A 17666-nucleotide genomic window follows, 5' to 3' on the forward strand; every position below is an offset into this window, starting at 1 on the left:
GGTATTCATTCCGAAATATTAAACTCAAATTTTTTCAAGAAGGTGTTTCAAAATCGAAGTGTATCCTTTGGCTAGCTCTACTTGTTAGTAGACGGACCCTATGATTTATTTTTTCTCCGTCAGTTCCAGTGGTACTCTTACATGTCACCTCCTCCGCACCCCTAACCTATCCCCATCCGTAGGAGTGCTAGGGGTAAACTAGTCCTAAAGTATTTTTTTTACTGGTAGTAAACGATATATACCAAGTTGCGAAGAAATTGCCCTAAGTCTTTCAGAGTGATATTTTGCATATTACCCCTTCCTGTATCACCTCCACCCTTATTAATTAAATATCATGGAAATGTCTGCAATCAGCACAGCTACCTCTTACATGTCACCTCCTCCGCACCCCTAACCTATCCTCATCCGTAGGAGTGCTAGGGGTAAACTAGTCCTAAAGTATTTTTTTTTACTGATAGTAAACGATATATACCAGGTTGCGAAGAAATTGCCCTAAGTCTTCCCGAGTGATAATTTGCATACTACCCCTTCCTGTATCATCTCCACCCTTATTAATTAAATATCATGGAAATGTCTGCAATCAGCACAGCTACCTCCAAAATGATTACTTTTACGTATCCCTTCGGCACACTCTCCGTCCACCACTAAGATTGCTAGAGTATGTTTCTGCAGGTAGTATGCCACATGTGCACCAACTTGACTGGAATTGCTTCAAGGTTTAGAGTTAGGCTTATGTGTCACGCATCCAACATCCACATCACATATAGCAGTGCCCTGGATATGTTATTTCCACGGAAATCGCCTACTTGGTACTAAGTCACATGTGTACCACGTGTGACTCGAATCGGCCTAGGTGTTCCAACGGTATGTTGGAACACACACACACACACACACACACACAGACACAGACATAGACACAAACACACCTCGTTTCTGTGCACACGGTGTCTCGCCTATCTTGGCATCTGCTAGATCGATGCTAATTCTGATGACTCAAGGTCAAAGCTTTATTGGTGCCAAAACTGTTTGCTTGTGCAATTTAAAATGCCCCTGCGTTAATGAGACAGGATTTGTTGAACGTCCCTTGATTATGTGAAACCTTACGCCATCTAAATAACCAAAATTTCCCAACGACATTCAGTGATGTGCAGTAACGCTTCTACCGAAACCATTGAATTTTATCAAGACCATTTCTCTATCGTCCAGTGGACCAAATTTCACAGATCGCAATGATGCATTTTACCAGGCAATGTGAATAGTTACAGGCTGTCAACATGGCTAAGGAAGATATGGAAGGCGACAATAGCAACGAATTAGCAGAAAGTAGCAATAAATCGTTCCAAAATAGCACTGCAGAAATGTCTTTCTTTCTTTCTTTCGCTCTATAGAAGCTACTGATGAAAAACGTAAGTTGGCAGAGAATACTGTGGCAGCTTCTCATAATCTTATTTTGAAAGTTGAGAATATACTGGAAAGTTACAAGAGTTTCGTGAGAATTGACTACTGCAGCAATGTGGAGTAAAGGAAATGGGAATTTCATTAGAAGACTAGGATGGGGAGAAAAGCAATCATTGAAATCTGAACGTGCTCAGTTTATATCATCTATCATAACTTTGATACTGATAGTTTTTGGCATTTTATATAAGAAACGAAAATATAATAAAGTGAACTGAAGATGTGAATCGGCTTTGTTTTTTCGTTGTCACGTCGAGCAGGTCATTTTTGAAAGTCTAATTCTGCATAAAGCGTGTGTCAGTTTTATGTTACCTTGACATGAATTTTTGTATGTGATGGTAAACGTAGGATTCGGGTGATTTAATATGTGGATGACTTTATTCGTGAATAATATTATTCCAAAAGATATTATAGGCACTGTGCACAGTCGAACCCACAACGGCAGCTCGAGGCAAAGGAAGACAAGAGCACTGTACCAAGAACCGTAGGTCTTCCTGGAAAGACCTCTTTAGCTGTTTGTCGGCAAATGTCTTGGACGCCTGTCTGACCACTAGATCGTCTACTTGTATACTAGAACGTTTGTCTCTGGAGAACGAGACTGGTAAGACGTACCAAATACTGTGCTACTGAGTAACGAGTCGAAGGAAGCTGACTCTTGTAGAAGGGAAATGGTATGTATGCCTGAGTCGGTTGTATAGAATCAGTGCAGAAAGATATATCCACGTTGAGACATGACAAATTGGCAGAAAGGAGCAACACGTATGGAATTTCCCGTGAACACAGTGAATTAAATTATTGGCTTATCAACCCAGACTGTCGAACGGAATTACAAGGAATAGTAACCATGTAGCACGGCGTAAGAGTAGTGTTTGTAGAAAGAGCTTAATTAACAAAGATCATAGGCAAATGTTACGCCTCGCCAGTAATAATCGATCAGAATCCGAAAAGAGTTTGTTGCTGTCAGTGAATTCAGGTCCATCTCAACCAATTCCGAAAGGACCCTGCGAAGGAAACTGCATACAGTAGACATTTGGAGTAGCATATTTCACAAAACGTCATTGTGCACAGTAGCAGGTATAGCTTTGCACTTTCAGTAAGCCAAACAACACAGAAACTGTAAGCGTATAGAGTCGCGATTTTGCATCTTTTTTTAATGAAGCAGATGTTATGCAAGTCATCTAAGGTACCAATGTCCCAATGAGAAATTTAAGCCACAGTGTGTGGAGGGAGTAATTGACTATTCTGCGACGTTTTGGGGGAGTTTTCGTACAATGACTGATTCACCTTGCCGTGAACATGAACTAGTACGTTTATTTCAACATTAATGGTGACCAGGATTCTATATTTTATGGGTACTCTGGTTATCTAAGACGACAACAGCCATGTTCACATGGCTACACAAATACGCTGTTAATTTGATGGACACACTGGCAATCTATCGCAAGTAGACTGGCGCTTTAAATCAATCGATCTGAATCTCACACAAAACGTTTGGGACTATTGGAATAGGGGGTGGAACGTAGCGATCAACATCGCGGCAATATTGTAGAGCTATTGGATCTAATGGTCAACGAGCGGCTTCAGCTGGCATACCTGGAGACATTGTTGGACTTTCTTGCTAACCGAACGGAGCCTGTGTGAAGGGTATTGGCCGCGTTGTACAGTATTAGCGTGATGTCTCCTGGCGGTTACAAATCTTTCGTATTCATTTCTGACACTACGAGCACAATATTTCATTGGTATCAAAGCGATCTGTATGGCTCACAGCGAATATTTCACCTTGCACGCGCACACCTATGATCAACTGAATGAATGATACAAGACAGAGCGCTTGCGATTTTGGAGAGTTATAATATTTGACGTAGTGCCTGACTGAATTCTTCAGACCGTGTACAGCACGTCTCGATGTCAGCTGCGAAGAGGATGACAAAAAAGGCAAACAAATAAACTATTTGGTTCCTTCAATGGCCTTCTATTGCTGGTTTTGAACATTTCAATATGGTGGATTCACCTTCCTCCGCCCACAAAGGTAAATCACTCAGATGTACCTGCTGTGAGATTGTTGCAACATAGTGTTGAGCTTCATTTGGCGAGTTATATGTTAATGGTGCTTCGTTGTGCCTAAGCGAGTGAACATACTACTTACGTGGGTAAATCTTGACAGTGGTCGTGGGTGGTCATCTGTCCCATCATGTAAGTGCTGCTGAAGGTTGGTTCTGTGTCTGATGTTCAGAAATTAGAGGCCAAGCATTGGCACCATATGTCAAATTCATGTGGCCCTTCTATTTTAGGATTGTAAAAGGAGTGCTAATAGTAACTCGTGTGCTCCCCTCAGTTCAAATGGCTCTGAGCACTATGGGAAGGTCATCAGTCCCCTAGAAATTAGACCTACTTAAACCTAACTAACCTAAGTACATCACACACATCCATGCTCGAGGCAGGATTCGAACCTGCGACCGTAGCAGTCGCGTGGTTCCGGTCTGAAGCGCCTAGAGCCGCTCGGCCACGCGCCCGGCGCTGCCCACAGTTAATTTACCCTTTAAATTCTCCAGGTGTGGAGCTCTAGGGTCTAGTTGCCACTCATTTTTTGTACTCTGTTTAAATGTGTACGACTGGGCCACAGGGGCTGTGTCGTTAACCGAGTTAATGGAGCATTGGTAGGCTAACTTGATGTACATTGCTGAGCTGTGGAAAAAGAGCTGCTACCTTGTCTTGAATTATTATGTAGTGGTTTTAAGATGTTATGGCATGTGGAGTAATATTGTTTTTTCGGTTTTAGAGTTCTAGAATGTAAATGGTTTTATTGTTCCTGTTTTTATCTGGTGGTATAGCCTGTTGGGGCCTTTTCCGAACGTAAATATATTTACACCAGCTTCTGAACGAAGGCTTTCAGGATGAGTCCTCGATGTCCTTCATCGCTTACTGGCCATCTGTTTAGAAAGGTAAACAAGTTGTGGGTTCTAATTTAACTTTCGTTATTGGAATTCTGTTAGTCATTAACTTTAAGTCACAGAGATTGTTTTAAAGAAATGTTTTGGGTGTTTATATTGACTGTTCTACTTTTGGCATCCTTAAACTATTTTTATGTTGATAGTGTCTGATTTATTTAATGGCGCTATCAAACAATTCGATAATTACCTTACAAGTGCTTAACTTAACAATAAAGTGTGTTCAGGTTACCAGCATGTACATTATGTAAATTGTTGGAGCGAAATAAATTGTAAAAATTTTTTGCTGAGTTTTGGCTGAGTCGCTTACCAATCCCAGATCCCCTCATCGATACCATTTCAAATGCACACTCACACTATGTAAACATACACTGCTGTGGCAGGACGGCACTAGCACACAAACTTGGCAACAAAGTTTAAAAACATGGCTATCATTTATTAACACAGAAGATTTCGAATAAATGTGCCTAACTTCCTGGTAGCTTGATGCCTGGCACTTGAACTTCTATATCTAATACAGCTGAGAATCAAGTTCAGTTAAACTTTGTTGTCAGTGGCAGTTTATGATACAGTCACTTAGACCGCCCGGCTAGCAGTGCGTTCTAACGCACTGCTTCCCGAGCGGGAACGTGTGCCGGTCCTCGGCACCAATCCGCCCAGCGGATTAGTGTCGAAGTCCGGTGTGCCGGCCAGCCTGTGCATGGTTTTTAAGGCGGTTTTCCATCTGCGTCGGCTGGTTCGCCTTATTCCATCTCAGTTACACTTTGTCGGCGATTCCTGCGCAAACACTGTCTCCACGTGCGCGTACACCATCATTACCACGCAAAACTTTGAGGTTATACTCGTCTGGAATGAGACCTTCCCGGGGGGTCCACACTTCTACTCTGGGCTCGGTGTCTTTACCCCGGAACCGGTTTGGCTATCGCCAGTTTGCCATGCACGGTACACTTTAACCACTGCGGTACGGATCAGTTTACAACTTAGTCCTTTCAGAAATGCTTCCAACATTGTCCCGATAGCCAATGATCCTGCTCTTTTGGACGTCACATAAATCGCTCCACAATACGACAACGACTACCCTTTTGTCTGCGTTCCTCCCTACATGCTTTATGTATCCTCTACTGCTAGTGCTGTGAGTAGTTATTGCACGATGTCGAACAAAGGCGGTGGTCATATGAATGTAATTGGACAGTTATTTGCTTGTTATCGATTAAATACTTTGGTTAGGTTTCCTTACTTATTCATGATTTTTGGCTCGGTTTGGATTTATTTCATGATTCTTGAGATTAATACGTATTTTATTAACAATTAGGACGTAAAAATGTGTTAGCAATTTCGTAAATTAAGTAGAAAAAAGTTAAAACTACACACTAATTTTATGACACATATGGCTTTAAGTGAGGAATCGCTTTCTTACCGGTAGGGGCGTTACTGTGTCTTCAACCTTCAGATGGCAACAACTTTCAAAACAGCGAGTGTCGTGACTGCATGTGTTACACTGTGCTGTTACCTCTCTGACAGTGAGTCGCTCTCATGACGAACGCAGTGGTGGGTACTGCCGAGATCTCGGACTTTTGCGGACAATTAACGCAACAAGTGCACCGGGAACATTTAATACAACAGTTTATATTTGTTTGTGAGAAGTAGAAACAGGCGGTTGGATTAAAAATGTTGGCGCGGCAGCGGTGGACTTCAGAGAAGGAGCTGCGAATGAGAAAGAAACACGAACACAAATAACAGAGCGAGGGCAAAGAACATGGCGTGGCTTGTTAAGAAACGGAAATAGGAAAAGTTATGATACGTTTTCTACTGTTCTGCGGAGACAAAGTTACGCGTCGGCTCTTCCTTAAACCATTATGTCGTAGTCTAGGTCTTTTCTTATCACTTCAAATACTCCAAGGAATTTCTTTGGTCTATCTATCATCAATTCGTCTGGCTTCAAGCCTCGAGCAACTCCATTTCATTGTCGCTGCAGTTATAATTACGTCTTTCAGTCTGTTCCCTGCTAAATTTGCTAGTTTTCTTACCTCTTCTATTATTTTCCCATATGTATCTCCCTATCCTTGCTAAAGTCTCATTTTTTAAATTGTACACGCTGGCTACAAACTTTACTTTTAAGACATAGAGGAAGCTTGTCTTAGGAAACTCTTTAATTTGCGGAAAGCTGTGGACGCCAGTTTCAATCTATTGTCAACTTTTTTGTGCCTTGAATCCAGTCTTAGCCTTCAGCGGCCACAAATACAAAAACTCATTAATTGATTCAATTGCAGCATTGTTAATTTGTTACAGACATGACAAGTCGTACGTATTCCTCCTCCATTACGCCAGTTTGAAACTTAAATCTCCTTGTTTGATTGCTCGCTCGTAGGTATATACACATAATACCTAGTCACATGGAATGTCAGACCAATTTCACAATCTAGATGTGATTACAAAATGCAGTTGAACTAGCTAAACTACACTTTGTGAACACATCTGTATTCCATGTGACGATGCATTATGTGTATATTACATACGTGTGAACTGACTGTCGCCTAAGTAAGAACTGTTTGTTTAGATTTAACAGGTCTAGCTTGAAAATGATTTTTGTAGTTAGAAACTGGTAGCCAGCATAATAAAACGCAACTATGACGGAATTAGAATAAAGAATTTATGTTATCTAAGTTGCCGGTCCCGCCCTGACTTCACGTAGGGAATACGTCAATCTGGACACATATGGGGGGGTATTAATATGGGATGTGTCCAGTCTTTGGTTTCATGATGGCTTGAATTGTGCAGGTGACATTTTCAGTGAGGTGTCTGAATGTCTGTGGAAGACTGGCAGCTCATTCTTCCTCACGAGAAGTCAATGCTATTGGACACTGGAGTCTAGAGCGAAGTCGACGTTCTAGCTTATTCCAAAGGAGGTTTGTTGGACCCAAGTAGGAAATGCTCAACAAACTCCAGTGGCGGCCGCTGCAAGAGAGATGTCTACCGTTGGAGTAATACATTCGCTGATTTCTGAAGTCATTTTATCCAGTGTAATATGATACTCCATTGGGAGGGGCTATAGCCCTCAAGGCACCCTCCCCCCTCCTTGCTACCGCCCCTGACCCGCATTGCACAAAACGTAGAACACAAAACGCTTTCTCTTGTCCCGACACCATATTTACTGGAACTGAAGTGGGTGCACACTGCTGCTACCTAGCGGGACACATGTAAAACTCGAGAGTTTGCCCTTTCCAACAGTACGCTGTTCAAGCACATAACTCAAATAACATAATAGTTATGACTTTTTTAAGTCCGATGTTCTTTTTGATACACTCTGTATAATGAATGGCAGCAGACTGTCTTCACATCTGAGCGTAGGTACTCATCCATGTGTGTTACCGCACTTCCATGGAACTGTTATTCATCCTCGGCTGTACTCAGGCAGTCTCTTGGAACAGCTAGGGCATGGTCTTCCTCTCATCAAATGGCAGCCAAAAACGAGGCCCTATACAGATACTTTAGAGATCTGGCATCCGCTTCACACTGAATTGCACAATTTTGGATTGAGCGAATCAGCGTTCGCCACATCTCCCGCCACAAATCAGGTTACCTCCCCTTGTTGCAAATGCTGTCTTATTATGTAAGATTCATACGATATACATATCCCTTTAATATAGGTAGTTTATTTTTCGAACTTCATATTACCTCTGATCGTTCTCTGCGCTAACAGTTCGTAATTTATCAGTCACTTTCTTGCACTGTAATCTCTTTGCAGTAGAGATAAGATGGTGGTGGAGGGAGAGGGGGGAGGAAACGATTAGGTAGGCTAATAGTAAGTGATGCAGATACTGGGCTAGCGAAATTAATTTACACACAGCTAACATGATTAAATATCTTATCCCTTGCACAGGCAATGCAAACATTTTTCCCTACTTACAGGAGTGGTTTCTATCGTTTACTTCTACTGTTAACGACGATGTCTTGCAATGAATAAGATAACTCTTCCTAGTTCCATTACTGAGCGCAATAATTAGGTAAAGGCGTTATTTCAAAATAAGTACCAGAAGTTCGTTACAGAGTTCAGCAAAGACTACATCTTTGGAATCAGACAATAGAAACTAGCGGGCTCACAATCACATTCAGAAAACATTAAGCAGCGGTCTCTCTCTCTCTCTCTCTCTCTCTCTCTCTCTCTCACACACACACACACACACACACACACACACACAAACAGACATTGTAGAGGAAACCTAGTTACAGCACATTGCTTTACGGCAGCTGGTCACTTTAGGAACTGCTAGAAGAGAGGCCTAACCCGAGTGGGAATGATGTAGTATGCCGCAAAAGACAGTAACGGAACGGCTCGTCTCATAGATGCATAGATGTTGTTCACATGTTGACGCACCGACGACGGAGACTGACAGCGGACGGGCACTTAACTCGAGTAAGTTCTGCGAAAATCTGAGACAAAAATGAGAGGGAACAACGGGATGCTAGCGGTTTTATAGACGCACGGTTCGGATTTTCCGTTGAGTCAGCCCCGCACCTGACTCCTGCCAACACAAACAGGGTTGACCTAAAAGAACTGCGCCCGACTCTTGTCTAGAATAAGCCAATGGCGAGCATCCTGTACTGTCGGCTAAACCGTGGCCAAGTAGCGCCGAAGGCAGCGGAGGAGTATAGAGTTCGAGTCCCCAGGCGCCACGCTGTCGGGACCGTGGAGTATCCCTATGCCCAAGGACCAAAATTGGCTCCCTTTTTACCGGCCTTAAGCTTCCGAGGCAGCTTCCCCGCCGTTAATCGGAACATTACAGGTTACTGAAACAAAAACATTATCAGTGCCACATTCAATTCGACGAAGGTAGCAATGGGGAAGAATTTTGTGACGTGACTAGCTGCTCTGAAAATTTACAATTAATGTATTTAATTGGCCTATTAATTCTAGTCATAGCGTAATGGCTACTCTCGAGGAAAGGTGTTATGGGAGTGTCCCTCTAGGGAAAGCAGCGTTCTCTGGGTGATGAGACGCCCTCTCGAGCCAGGCGCCCGGCCGACGTTGTCCACTCAGAGAACATTCCGATATTGCAGTTATTTTTCAAAAAGGTTGCCATCTCGTTACCTTACAAGATGTAGTATAACGCCAACTGATGATGGGTTTTGGCATAAATAAACCTATTGAAACCGTGAAGAAAAATAATGGCTGGTCGCTACAGTTTTTCAAGTGAGCAGCTGTGGAGCGAGAGGTCCTTGGTTCAAGTCTTCCCTCGAGTAAAAATTTTACTTTCTTTATTTTCGCAAAAGTATGATCTGTCCGTTCCTTCATTGACGTCTCTGTTCACTGTAATAAATTTAGTGTCTGTTTTGCGACCGCACCGCAAAACCGTGCGATTAGTAGACGAAAGGACGTGCCTCTCCAATGGGAACCGAAAACATTTGATCGCAAGGTCATAGGTCAACCGATTCCTCCACAGGAAAACACGTCTGATATATTCTATACGACACAGGTGACGACATGTGCGTCACATGACAAGAATATGTTGTCGACCCACCTAACTTGTACACTTGGCGAATGGGTAAAAAGATTCTTCCACCTTGCCCGATTTGTTTTCTTGTGGATGTGATAATCACTCCCAAAAAAGTGATTAGAACATAAGAATTTGTCACATAAACTGCAACAAATGAATGCAACAGTTTCACAGTCGCACAGTTTTCCCTGTGCTCTGTCAAAACATATGTTTTTAACGTTTTCAAATTTTTCCGTGTGTAGACCGTCAAATCCTGCATATGTCCAAGCAAATCTGAACATGTCCTGGAATTTTGGAGAGCGAAGTTGATTATGCGTGAGTGCCTGAACTTTGATAATTGTCTGAAAATAAAAAATTAAACTTTTCACTTGAGGGAAGACTTGAACCAAGGACCTTTCGTTCCGCAGCTGCTCACGCTAACCACGGGACCACGGCGCTCTTGATCTCACACTATCCTTGATGTTGCCTATGTTGCGCATGGACTACTCAGTTTGTATATTTTGCTTATTTTTTCATAGTTCCACACAACTTCTTCCTGTTTTCTCGATTGATCTGTGTTCAGTTTTTCAAGGCCTATCCACTGTGCCAACTTATAACTAAATCTGAAGGGGGTGCGATGAGGAGGTTCCCTTGTTAGGTGACATGCAATGATTAGCCCACAGTCGAAGTCATTCAGCTCTCCTGAGAGACGAATTCTGCTAGCACTACTTCTCGGCTGACAAAACGATATTCCCTGCCTCGTTTTCTACTGGGGGTCCTCCTATCGTGACAGCTAATCACGAATTCCACATACATAAGGCTGCCTGGGTACTTCTGAGCAGACAGTGTTCACGTATGGAGCGAGAGGACGCAGCCTTCTGCAGTTAATTGCAGAGGAAGGGCAGTTGAGTAGAGTACATACAATAAGACAGCCGTAGTTCATTGATCGCGGAGGCTTTTATGACAGGTGGTGTAGCAAGAGTGATCGAGAGTGTAATCAAGCGTTGTAAAGCTAAATGAGTTAATGGTTGTGGCGTGGGAGGTTCGAGTCCTTGGCAGGTTGCCCAAGAGGCGCAGCTTTCTCTGGAGCAGCGGCAGATCATAAGTGACGATCGCGGCGAGATATACAGCGGAGCTGTGTCTGGGGCGTCGTGACGGGCGCAAGGCCGGCGGGCGAGCGCAACTATGTCGACCAACTGGGTCAACACAGCACACGGCTCCATCGGCGCCGGCTAGAAATGGAGCGGCCGTCTGTGAACGCGCCGAGGAATGTGGACGGCTGAGAGTTGCGCTCTCATATGCAGCGGCGGCTACAGGGCGAGCTTCTCTCCAGCCCAGTCGAGTGTGCGAGGTGCGACCTGTCGAACAGGCTCGCTCTTGAGGACCACTTTTCCCATTACTCCACAGTCCCGATTTCGACACCATTTGAATCAAATGGTAATGTTATCAGTTTCAAGGGACTTGGGGTACCGTTTGCTAAATGTTTGCGTATACATTGTGGGCCATTAAAATTACAACTCTAGCAAAGACAGTATATAACAAAAGTTCACTTACGCCCATATACATTATAGTAGGAAGAATTCATTACGAATTATCGCTTCAGTTGTGCGACTAGATTCGAGATTTCCTGTCAAAAAGCTCACAGTACGTAATAATCAACGGAAAATCGTCGAGTGAAACCGAACTCATCCCCAAGGAAGTGTTACAGCCCCCCTGCTGTTACAGATTTACATAAACGATTTAGGAGACAATCTGAGCAGTCCTCTTAGAATGTTTGCATTTAGCGTCTATTTAGGTCATCAGAAGATCAAACCAAATGCGAAACGACATAGACACGATGTCTGTATGGTGCAGAAAGTCACAATTGATTGTAATCAATGAAAAGTGTGAAGTCATGCACATGAGTACTGAAAGGAATGCGCTTAATTTCGGTTACATACACAAACTAAACGCTGTCAGCTCGACTAAATGCCTAGGAATTTCAGTCACGAACATCACTGACCTCTCGGGCACTAAACATCTAGGGCCGTTGAGATCCTGCGTGGCGTTGAGTATGGCTCTTCTTAGCCATCGATTCCGTAATCGCATAACAGTCATGGGACTACGACCAACGCCATCATCAGTATCGCAGAATGGTATAACGCCATATCGATACGCCATGATCCAGCCGCTATCGATTTCTGAGACGCGCTGGTAGACGTTTCTTCTTTTTACACAAGGCATGACACAGTTTCTTCACGTAGACATTCAAAGGCAATTTCTGAACGGAAAACCTGCTGCTTGGTATGCACAGAATGTAAATGGTGCTGTACCTACTTTGTGCTACCTACTTTGTGCGATTACGCCGAATGGCTCTGATCACTACGGAACATCTGAGGTCATCAGTCCCCTAGAATTTAGAACTACTTAAACCTAACTAACCTAAGGACATCATACACATCAATGCCCGAGGCAGGATTCGAGCCTGCGGCCGTAGCAGTCGCGCGGTTCCGGACTGAAGCGCCTAGAACCGCTCGGCCACAACGGCCGGCGATTACGCTGAATACTAATCATTTGCGTGTCTAAGCATCCAGTACACTTTATGTCAATTCTACGTTTGTTGTATACTACCTCCACAGTGTTTCATTTTCAGTGGTCAGCAGTGTGCTTTAATTGTAGCATTCAAACACATAAATCGTTCTTCGATTCTAGTATCAACACTTTTCGAGACTGCAAGCTATTTTTAGGTTTTAAGCAAGAAACTCCAGCATAGCCTTCTCTCATCGCCACATCATTAAAATCTAAGGCATATTTCACAGTCTCTGTCTTACTTTACAATTTATATTCACTGTCCACAATGCAAGCCAGCTCTAGATTTGCCTGCGCCATAAGGAACGCATTTTCCATCCTTTGCCCTCACCTTTTTCTTTTTTTTTCCTGTAACCTCCGAGAGGAGCTCCACCACCGTGATCCCTGTGGAAACAAACAATCTCTGACGACTCTGCAGTTCTGTTAGCACCGGGTCCCGGCGGAGAGGATGACTTCTTACGTCATTAATCTAGGATAGAAGTTATAAAAGAGAATGTCTCGTGGCTTGGGTCACTGGGCGCACATCAAGTGCGTTCTCAGGATGTGATGCCATTACTGAAAACTCGGATGGAGGATGTAAAATCCTTCATCTGTAAGTAATGAGTGCTATCTACAGAGGATGTCGAATTGATTTCATATTTCTAAATTTCCGGAAGGCTTTTCACACCATACCTCACAAGCGACTTCTAATGAAATTGCGTGTCTGTGGAATATCGTCTCACTTGAGCGACTGGATACGTGATTTCCAGTGAGAAAAGTAACAGTTGGTAGTAACTGACGGAAAGTCGTCAAGTAAAACAGAAGCAATGTATGGCTTTATAGACCCACTGCTGTTCCTGATCTATACAAAAAATATAAGAGACAATCTGAACAGCCTTCTTAGATTGTTTGCAGACGATGGCGTCATTCATTGTCTTTTAAAGTCAGCGGATGATCAAGATCAATTGCAAAATGATACAGGCTAGAAATCCTCATGGCGTGAAAAGGGGAAATTGACTCTAAATAATAAAAAGTGTAAGGTCATCCACATGATTACTAAAAGGAATCCGCTAAATTTCAGTTACACTGTAAATCACACAAATCTAAAAGCTCTTAATTCAATTAAATGCTTAGGGATTACAATTACGAATAACTTAAGCTGAACGATTACACGGACAATGTTGTGGGGAAAGTGAACCAAAAACTGCGATTTATTGGCAGAACATTTAGAAAATGGGACAGGTCTACCAAAGAGACTGTCTGCAATACGCTTGTCCGTCCTCTTCTGGAGTATTACTGCGGGGTACGAGATCCCCATCAAATAGGATTGACGGAGGACATCTAAAAAGTTTAAAGAATGGCAGTTCGTTTTATGAAATCGCGAAATAGGGGAGAAAGTTCCACGGGTCTATGGCGAATGGCGGTGGCAACCATTAAAACAAAGGCGTTTCTCGTTGCACCTGGATATCCTTATGAAATTTCAACCATCAACTTCCTCCTCTGAATGGTAAAATATTTTTCTTGTGCGACCTCCGTAGGAAGAAATGATCATCATAAGAGATATCATAACTCACACGGAAAGAATTATGTGTTCATTTTTTTTCGCGCGTTGTTTTTAGAGAGTGGAATGGTGAAGAAACAGCTTGAAGGCGTTTAGATGAACCCCCTGCCAGGCATTTAATTGCACAGAGTTATCATATAAATGCAGACATAGTTGTAGATACAGATGTAGATGTAAAAACGAGGAGTTTGTACAGTACTGGACTCCATACTTTCGTGTCCCGAAATAGTAGAAGTAGTTAGATGCAATCTTTGGAGTTAAATCGGAATGATTTTTGATTTATCATACATGTGCTCCGCTGGGCATAGGAGTTAATATTGCCGTTGGTTGCCATCTTTCCTTTCCTTATTAACTCTGACTGCTCAATCTTTAGGTAACGATAATTCCCTTTCCAGTGTGTCTAGACATCTAATTTTTCTACGAATTGTTCCGATCGCTCTGCGTACGTACATAATCCACTTACTCAAACCCTGTTCATTGAAGATGTATTCTGTGATATGTACACTTGGTTAATATTCTTATTAATTCCTAGGCTACCTGTGGTGTGTAAATTGGAGGTAGTGGCTGCTCTGGTTTTGATGATCTTTATGTCCTAGGAAGCAATAAGAGAATCGTATTTAAATCGTCAAACAAATTGACGTTGTTATATGATTGTCGAGATGTGTTTTCTCCCCTTTCTTGCTTATATCCATACGTGCTGTCAGTTTTGCCACAGCAAATTATTTGGTGCCAACAGCACATTCCGCGCCAAGTCTGATACGAAGTCTAGATTGTCCTTGTACCAACTTCCGCATTGATTGACAAATATAACGCGTTGCCCTACCTCCTTCTAGCATTAAAAGTACATACAATTAGTGTACAAAGGAAAATGCTTACAAGACAATCGAGTGACTCTCGTAGAATACTGCTGTAGTTTGTGGGACCCATACGAAACTGAACTAAAAGGGATATTGGACATTTACAAAGAAGGGAATCACAGATTGTCACAGCTTTGTTGGGCCCATGGGAGAGCGTCACGAAGGAGCTGAAACAACTGATATGACAAACGGTTTAATGTAGACTGAAACTATGCCACGAAACGCTACTTATTAAGTAGTGTTTTCTAGCACCCGCTGCAGAGAGGCTTCTGAAAGTCGTGGCTGAGAGCAGCACTTTACGGTAATATTGTAAGCGGGAACAGGCAATGAAAATGCCTAAATATTAAATAATTTTGTGAAGTGGTTTGGTTTTGGAAAAAACGAGATATTCGCTAGTAGTCCTCATGCGACGTTGAAGTGGTGTATCCACTGGTGGGGGTGCAGTTTATTTGTTAAAGTGGTAATAATTTCAAAAGTCGACATTCTGTGATCGTTTGAGGTAAGCGGGGATACTTCTCCAGCGAGGAAAACCTCAGCTTTCGAAAGAACACTTTTCTGTCTTTCTCGGCGAGTGTTACGGGCTGGTGAACGTGTAAATTGTTCTGTAGGACATAGAAGCATTAGATACCTGGAGGTGATGATGAACAGAAGTGACAAACTTGGATGAACTAGTACCAATCGATTTCATCTGTTTTCTTGCTAATTTGGGTCTGGTGGTTTTTCTCTCGTACTGTCTTAGAAGCGTATTCCTATTTTGTAGCAGTGTAGATTATCTGCAGAAAATGTTAGGAGCCACCTGGGGGCAGTGTATGAAGTGTTGATGGTGATCTCATTCCAGTCTAGCCGCCGGGGCTCGAAATCTTTCTGAAAGCAGCTAGATGGCTACAGAGCTTTGATTATTGATATTAGAGTAGTGAGAGGTTTAATCCTGTGCTGCGGGTTGAAGCGAGGCTGGAGACATTTAGATCGACTGGATTGCTGTGGAAGCGCAAAGAATGAATCCCGGGCCGCCTATAAACGTTTCCGAGTAAATCTTCGCAGCACGTTCTGTCTCATGTGCCGTTCATTGCCAAGAGTGTGTGTATTCTGGCCGTAGTATTTGAGTGGGGTGAATTCGCGCGACGCAGCGAAATGGATGTGTCAGAAGATCATCTGTGCAGAATGGATGGGATATGCACCATGTTGGTAGCACTTGCATTGCCTTATGTTCAGTGGGATGTCTTCCAATATCTGCGGCATCACATCTGTTAAAAACTGTACCTACGTTTGGCTGTTTAGAGGCCCATCAATGGAACGGGAACAAATGGTACTATTCTTGAAAATCCCGTGTCGTACATTGCGAAATATCTTCACGATCAAGTTGCCTTATCGTTACAATACCATTGCATAGACTGATGGACTTAAAACGCACAGAATACGTGAACCACACTAGTCAACCACGATATTATTGCACTTACCCATTATCGGAAGCATGTGGTAACATTACAGCAAACAAATGCAGTAGTGGCTTTCGGGTCAGCTGTGCGTATACCGTCAACCCCGATAAAGCTCTAACTCGCAATAAGCCGACAGAATCGCCCTCACTACCCAAATTCAACAATATTTTGATCGACTGGTACTTGAGTTACGTGTTTGTTTTGATTTTGTACAGTACAGCTGACGTTTGCAGGACTTATTTCGGTGTCGGTGGGACTGTGGTTTGCAATGTGTTGTCTTCTTACTATGTGATCAAGTTCCACACATGTAGTAGCGGTCAAGTCCTCTTCGAAGGCTCTATCCAATGCCACATAAAATGTCGATTCATTAAAAGAAAAAAAGGGAAATAAAATCGGTGTCATAATTAGGCAGCTGTCAATCTCCAAAGCTCTATTTTTGACATCGCTACCTTCGGTATACAGGGACCCGGGTTCCCATTTCCGGTACCTCCTTAGATACTTTTTGTCAGGTAGGGAGGTCTGTTGTGCGGCGCACTCAATCCCGTAAGGCCAGATGAGGAGTTGTTTGAATAAACAAGCAGGGTATCATCAGGATTCATGTAGTGGCAGTAATGGCTGGCCATACTGGCGACATGCTGGTGACACGTCCCACGGTCACAGCTCGCTCCTCCTATAACTCTGCAACCAGAACCCTACTGGTATGATCTTGGGCCCCTGGCGGAATTTCCAGAGCTGCAGCCCCCCTCCCCCCTCCACGACCAGAAAAACTACCGTTCTGCATTTTTTCTACAGAGATTAAGAACATTTTGTAATCTGTTAGTAGGCATTTGAAGATATTACCTAAATAAGCTGCAAGGATAGGAAATATTGCATACCACAGGCGAAGTTTAACAATGTAGTAAACAAATTACATATTCTATAAACTTTCTGCAACACTGAAATAATAAAGAAGTCTTATTGGTTGTGGCAGAACATAGTTCCTCCTCATAAATTATTAATAGTGCAGAAATATTATCAACTGTAAATAAAAGGAAAGACGCTACAATTAAATGTTCAGAACAAAATCTTTTCCAACACTTGTGTTTTTATTATAATTTAATTTTTCATTTCCTTGCGTTTACCAAATAAAAGTCATTGATTATTGAATGGCAATTCCGTTTCCCTCCTTAGTTGTCACATAATCTGTGTTATTTGCATCATTGTCTGCTGATTTTGGCCGTTAACTATTTGGAAGTGAATACTGCTACATTCTTAAAGAAACGGGTGAGCACCACGCTCTATGCTTGTAAGTATGTTAAAGTAACTACCGCAGCAGTGGCACACTTACAAAAAAGTAAACCTCACTGCACTACTCGCACGTAACAACGTTCTCCTCGGATTAATTCTAC

The sequence above is a fragment of the Schistocerca nitens genome, chromosome 4, assembly GCF_023898315.1.
Source record: "Schistocerca nitens isolate TAMUIC-IGC-003100 chromosome 4, iqSchNite1.1, whole genome shotgun sequence".
Lineage (NCBI taxonomy): Eukaryota > Metazoa > Arthropoda > Insecta > Orthoptera > Acrididae > Schistocerca > Schistocerca nitens.